The sequence below is a fragment of the Aotus nancymaae genome, unplaced genomic scaffold (assembly GCF_030222135.1).
Source record: "Aotus nancymaae isolate 86718 unplaced genomic scaffold, 86718_ANA_hifiasm-v0.15.2.pri h1tg000009l, whole genome shotgun sequence".
NCBI classification, from domain to species: Eukaryota; Metazoa; Chordata; class Mammalia; order Primates; family Aotidae; genus Aotus; species Aotus nancymaae.
In genome coordinates this window covers 5,195,790-5,202,090 of record NW_026988420.1, presented here as the reverse complement: position 1 = coordinate 5,202,090, position 6,301 = coordinate 5,195,790, and the positions used below count along the sequence as shown (strand labels likewise).

The window sequence follows — 6,301 nt, the reverse complement described above, 5'->3', positions numbered from 1 at the left end:
ATGGTCAGGACTCTGCTCACATCATATGTGGAGATGTCTGTTTTCTCCAGAAGCTCTGTCATATTCACTTCAAACCTGTCTTGGATGTCACTGAGGATTTTGGCATCATTCTCCTCAGACACAGAAGTGATGGTCAGGCCTTTTGTGCCAAAGCGACCTGCACAAGCCACTGGGTGGAGGTAGGTATCCGAGTCTTCAGGCATGTCACAGTTAAGACAGTGTTGACTCACTCAATTCCTACAATGGTTAGGAAGGGACTGAAAGTGAATATGGGGACACTGAGCAAATCTGCTGAGATACAGGCTTGGGGCTGCCTCAGTAAACTCCTCCAGTGAAGTGGATGGGATCATGGTGTGGATGATGACAGAAGAGTGGAAGATAAGTTATTGACAGATTTGCAATTGACGGTGGGAAATTTTAAAAATAAAAAAAATGTCGGCAGCCCGTGGTTTATGCCAAATCTCTTCCCAAGCCTCCATACCCCTGTGGATGTTGCAACTGACTTGAAAACAGATTAATGTCCACCAGGATCAGCCACTAGAAATCCTTGAACTGCTGACAGCATGGCAGGCACTCCTCCTGGGCCATGGCTGGTAAGTTCTGCTCCGTGAGGAGCTGGGCCGGGGACATACAGAGGTGCAGGAGCTTCTTGAAGATCGCCACATGCTTAAATTCCAGCATGCCCAGGAGATGGAAAAGCTTACAGTTCTTCTCAGGGTCCTTGAGCTTGAGGTAGTACTGCTGCGGTGCTTGCAGCGTGTGCTTGGTCTCATCCACGAGCACCTCCATGGGATCCTGCATGGACTCCCTGTGCTCGGCCCAGATCTCTTGGCTCAGGGTGGCACCGATCATGATTCCCTGCTTCTGCTGGAATGGAGACCTCCCACATGTCCGCCACATGTCCAGCTGCCCCAGTATCTTGTCACACTCATCCAGCACAAAGTGCTTCGCATTCTTCAGGTTGAGGCTCCTGTTCTGCACAAGTGCCATGATCCGGCCCGGGGTCCCCACTATGACATGGGGACAGTTCTTCACCAATTCTTCATGCTTCTTGATGAAGAGGCCTCTGAAGAATACGGACACCTTGACACTGCATCTACTTGAAGGAGCACTCACTCGTAGGCCTCGCTGATCTGGAAGGCCAGCTCCCTTGTGTGGCACGTGATCAGGACTGTCACCTGTCAGTTGACAGGCTGGATCTGCTGCATGGTGGCCAGCACAAAGACCGCCATCTTGCTCATCCCAGAGTTGGCCTGGCACAGGACATACATGCCCGCGGTGGCCTGGGGAATGCACTCATGCTAGGCCTCAGGCGCTCCAGCTTCAGCAGAGAGTCCCAGAAACCAGAGCTCTGGATGGAAACTTAGGATCCCTTTACAGCTTTCTTACAGGAAACCGGAGTGCTCTCTGGAGAAGCCTGAGGCTCTTCATCTTCTTCATAATCCAAAAGCTCATTTTCCACATCCTGTTCTGCCATGTTGCTGAGAGCAGAGAGAGGCAGGACCCTGGTACCCCATTCTCCTCTGCATGCTGCAAGGGGATCCAGTTGCTAATTGTTTATATCTAGGATAAGAATTACCAGCTAATTAAAAAAATATACACACAACCAAACTGAGAAGTTAGGCAGGGATGGAGCTGGTGAGAGTTCTCTGAAAGAAGCCCCTGTCAGCAGGAACCATCCAGCAAGCCCTCCCACTTTGGCTATGAATTGAGGGGATGCAATTCCCAAGGTCATTGCCATACCAATGAGTAGAGGGTGCAGATGGAATCTTGCTACTAGCACTGCAGGGCTTAGAGGACAAAGCTCGAACCCTACGGCAACAATAGCCAGGGGTCCCCAGGTGCTTAGCCAGCCCACCCGAGTTTCCTGCAGCTCAGAGCTTGACAGATATTTTGAGGGTGTTCAGAATGGGCAGCTTTGGTCTGGAGCAGTTAAACACTCCAGGAAGCTGTCTTAACCATTGTAAGAGAATCCATTTCACACCCTCAACATCAACCAGGTGTGGGACTAAAGAATGGCATTTTCTTGCCCTCTTTTTGATTTTGTTTTGCAGAAGTCAATGGATATGGGTACTCTGAGCAAACCTGCTGAGATACCAGTTTGTGGAGGCTTGGGGCTGCCTCAGTAAATTCCTCCAGTGAAGTGGATGGGATCATGGTGTGGATGATGACAAAATAGTAAAAGAGAAGTTATTGACAGATTTGCACAGAGACTGCGGGAGATTTTATAAAGAAAAATGTCTGCAGCCGGAGGTTTATGCCAAATCTCTTCCCAAGCCTCCATGCCCCATGGATGTTGCAACTGACTCCTGATGGAAACGGGGAGAAACTTACATTTCTTTCCATGAGATCATACTATTGGAAGTGAATGTGGGCAAACCAGGTTTGTTTTCAATGTTCTAATATGTATGAAATAAATCTTGAGTTTCTAAGTGTTTGGAACTATAATCTTAGCAAAATTTAAATCAGTATAATTACTGTTCTGTTACTGTTTTTTAGGGTTAAGAGTATTCCATGGTACACAGTGACATAGTAGAGAGAACTCTGGCTGGAAGTTAAAATACCCAGACATCATTTTAAGATTGTATCCCAATTTTACTGGCTATGTGATTTTAGGAAAATCACTTAACCTTTCTGAGTCTTTCTTCATTTTTTCCAAAGTGAAGTTATAATAACACCCACAGTTAAGCATTGTTAGAAGGAGTAAATGAGAACATAGATTTTTGTTTGTTTGTTTGAGTTTTGTAAACTCTCAAGTGTGGAGGATGAGGCTAGTGAGATGAGCTGTCTTGTATCAACCATGGTAGTAAGGCTTTGGGAATTGAAGATGAATGTAGGGAGGAGGCTTTGGAAAGTTTTGTGCAAGAAGGTGATATAATTTGATTTTCATGACAAAATGGCATTCAGGTTGGCATATAGGGAATCTGACTTAGGAGGCTTGAGTAGACACAGGGAAACCTTTAAGAGACCATTAAGGTATTTTACTCAGGGGACTGGGTGTCTGAATTAGGATGGTACTGATGGGCATAGTGAGAAGTGATCTGTTTAAAGCATAAGCAGGGCAAATAGTTAGTGTTTTCTAGGAATTTTGGCCTGAGCAGCATTGTAAATGGTGTGAACTTGGGAATACAAGAGGAAGAACAAGAATGTGAGTAAAAAACAAACAAAACCAAAGGTCAGTTTGGCACAGGCTTAATTTGGGTGATCTGCAGACGCTCCAGCAAAGGATGTGAGCAGGTGAAACTCTGAAACTCCACATCAAGGGCGACAGCAGGGCTGAGATGTGAGTTTGGTGCACGAATGCAACGTAAAACGAAATAGGTCTTCATTCAGCCTTAGGTTATAAGGATAGAAAAGGGAAGAGAACCAAAGATTGGGTGCCACAGTGCTCTGACGTTTCAAAGGCAGGAAGAAGAGTAGGAATCCGCATGGAGATGTGGGTCAGACATGACGTTCTCTGAGTGGTTTTCCTTACCCCATCGTTTCCCAAATCCTGAGTTAAATTGTGATTCTACAGAAAGCTGTGCTTGTCCACCATAGCGTTTATCAAGTTACATTACAAATATTTCATACTGGATAGTATATTCATTCAGTGAAGGAAGGACTGTGTCTTGTTCATTGCTGCATCTTGAAATTGACGCAGGCACATGGTAGATTTTAAAACCACCACTTATGGAATAAAGGAAGAAAACTTAGACCCAAAAGCATATATAGAGAGCCTGAAATTTTATCCCATTTTACAGGTAACTTGTCAACAGTTGTGTCAGTAGCAGCTTCAGTCCTACGGGTGGCATTCGAGTAGCTGCTGCTCTATCAACATAGATGGTCCTTGGGGTATGTGGAATGTGTCACCTTGCCCAAGTATGCCAAGAGAAGAAAAATTCTTAGTATCTCTCTCTCTTCCTTCCTTCCTTCCTTCCAGTTTTGGACAGCTGTAGCTAGAGGTAAAGTCTCAAAAGATGAAGACTACTAATTACAACGTTTCACATATTGGGTCATTCTCCTTTATTCACAAAACATCACTATAGCCACCACCTCAGCAGCCCCCCTACCCCGAACTTCCAGCCTTATTTCCTGGCCCACTGCACCCCAGCGCTGCCTTATGCTAAGTCTCTATGTCAGAGGATGATATACACAAGCATGTGCAAATGCATATTCACCATCTGGCCCTTGTTCCATTCAGGTGATTTATTTTTTGCATCTTGCATCTCCTTATTGAATTATAAGAAGATACGTGATCATTCTTTCTTTTTTTCAATTCCCTGCTTCTCATTTTACAAATTCAATGCCACACTAACACTTCTATTAATTTGGCACTTGAAACTGATAGGTTTACTGTGTGGCGTTCCATTTCTAATTAAACAAAAATAAAACTGCAGACTTGGACCTTTTTCCAGTGTCAAAGTTTTGCTGCTGCTGCTGCAGCCACTGCTGCATCATACGTAGCTTTTCCACGTCCTTTAATCATATACCTCAGTTCCCTCGATCAGTAAAATGGGGATAATACCTTCAGTTTTTCCACCTCATGGAGGCATTGTAAATATTCCTGAAATGAAGACTTCTGTAGTTAAATAAGTCATCTTTCTTATAAATCACAGGATTCACTTGAGTCATAAGGCAACCTGCTCTTCTATAGCAAATACTCGCTTGCTGCAAAGGCCTGGACTAAGTCTCAACAGTGATCACTTGCACCTTGTCCATGATATCCACATATGTAGAGGGCCTCTCTGGAGACAATTAACTCTGTAAAATTGTAGGACAATCAGTTGCCTGTGAATTTGAATAGCATCTGCAGTTACATCAGGGAGGATAAAATTAGCAGAGTGATCAATTCTTATCCTTCAGGATGTAAGCTGACTAACAGCTGGGTTGGAAAAGAGTTTCATGATCAAATTTCATCAGTGATCTGTTGCAAAATGTGTGGTTGGCCACTACTAAAACTCCTAGCCCAGGCCTTCATTGTAAACAAACATTGGCTACACATGAGCAGATCCTCCTTTTCACTCAGGCACAGTCTGTGATTTCATTTGCAGGGCTTGCAATCCAGAAGCCATTTAAATGTCAGGTATCTATCGGGGTTTGGGGAGAAGTGCCTCAGCAATTCAAATGCCAACCAGCCCAGTGGTTGCTGGGAACATGCCCCAGGCTGGCCACTGCTAGGGTGACTGATCTATCTGAAGTTCAATTAAGAAAAAATGCTTGTCCTCACATCCAAGTTTTGAAAACAGTTGGACAGTTTTGAACATTTTGAACTCTCTTCCTCCTCTGTAACCACTTCTTTTCCACCCCAAAATCTGCAGTGGGAAAGAAACATAGTCATTTAAGCTCTCATCTTAAGAAAAGTTCAAAGTAGGTGTGGAGTAGATGTTGTAAGAAAGAAACCAGCTGGGGGGCGGGGGGCGGGCGCGGTGGCTCACGCCTATAATCCCAGCACGTTGGGAGGCCAAGGCGGGTGGATCACGAGGTCAAGAGATCGAGACCATCCTGGTCAACATGGTGAAACCCCGTCTCTACTAAAAATACAAAAAATTAGCTGGGCATGGTGGCGCGTGCCTGTAATCCCAGCTACTCGGGAGGCTGAGGCAGGAGAATTGCCTGAACCCAGGAGGCGGAGGTTGCGTTGAGCCGAGATCACGCCATTGCACTCCAGCCTGGGCAACAAGAGCGAAACTCCGTCTCAAAAAAAAAAAAAAAAAGAAAGAAAGAAACCAGAACCTAGAGTTAGTGTAATAAGCTCAAGTCCCAGACATATCAAGAAAGTTAGCAATCTCAGAAATAAACACAGCTGAGCATAAATCAACAGAGACTGTGGATGGAAATTTCACTGCGAGTATCACTGGGAACAGGAATAAAACAAGCAGATGGTACTATTGGAGAGAAAAGGGGAAACATAGGAAGAAAACATAAAAAGTGGAAATATTTGACTTTTTCATTAAAAAAATTTAATTTTTTTTCTACTTAGCAAGTTCTGAGTAAGAATTAAGCATCATGATGAAAATAACATTCAAGAAAATGATTATATAAAGGTATAGAAGAACTCTAAGATTTAGGATGGAGTCCAGGCAATTCTAGAAACCAGGTCCATTTGTATTTGCCTAGATTAGGCCAGCATTGCCCAATGTTAGTAGCAAAACTGCTTATATCAAAATATAACTTAGCTTTGAGAAAAGACAAATCAGTCTACAGACATGTTAACTTTCAACAAATCCAGTAAATCAAAAATACAGTGCAAAAAAAATCTAAAAGTATGACTTTTCAAAAATCATCCTCTTTAATGAGTTATTGTTTGGTCATTTATAGT

At 43.8% G+C, this 6,301-nt stretch overlaps 1 pseudogene; it reads right to left on the bottom strand.

Annotated features, from left to right (window-relative positions):
* Positions 1 to 537: 537 nt before the first annotated feature.
* On the bottom strand, positions 538 to 5,567 carry LOC105710104 (ATP-dependent RNA helicase DDX39A-like; annotated as a pseudogene).
* Between the last annotated feature and the right edge of the window lie 734 nt (positions 5,568 to 6,301).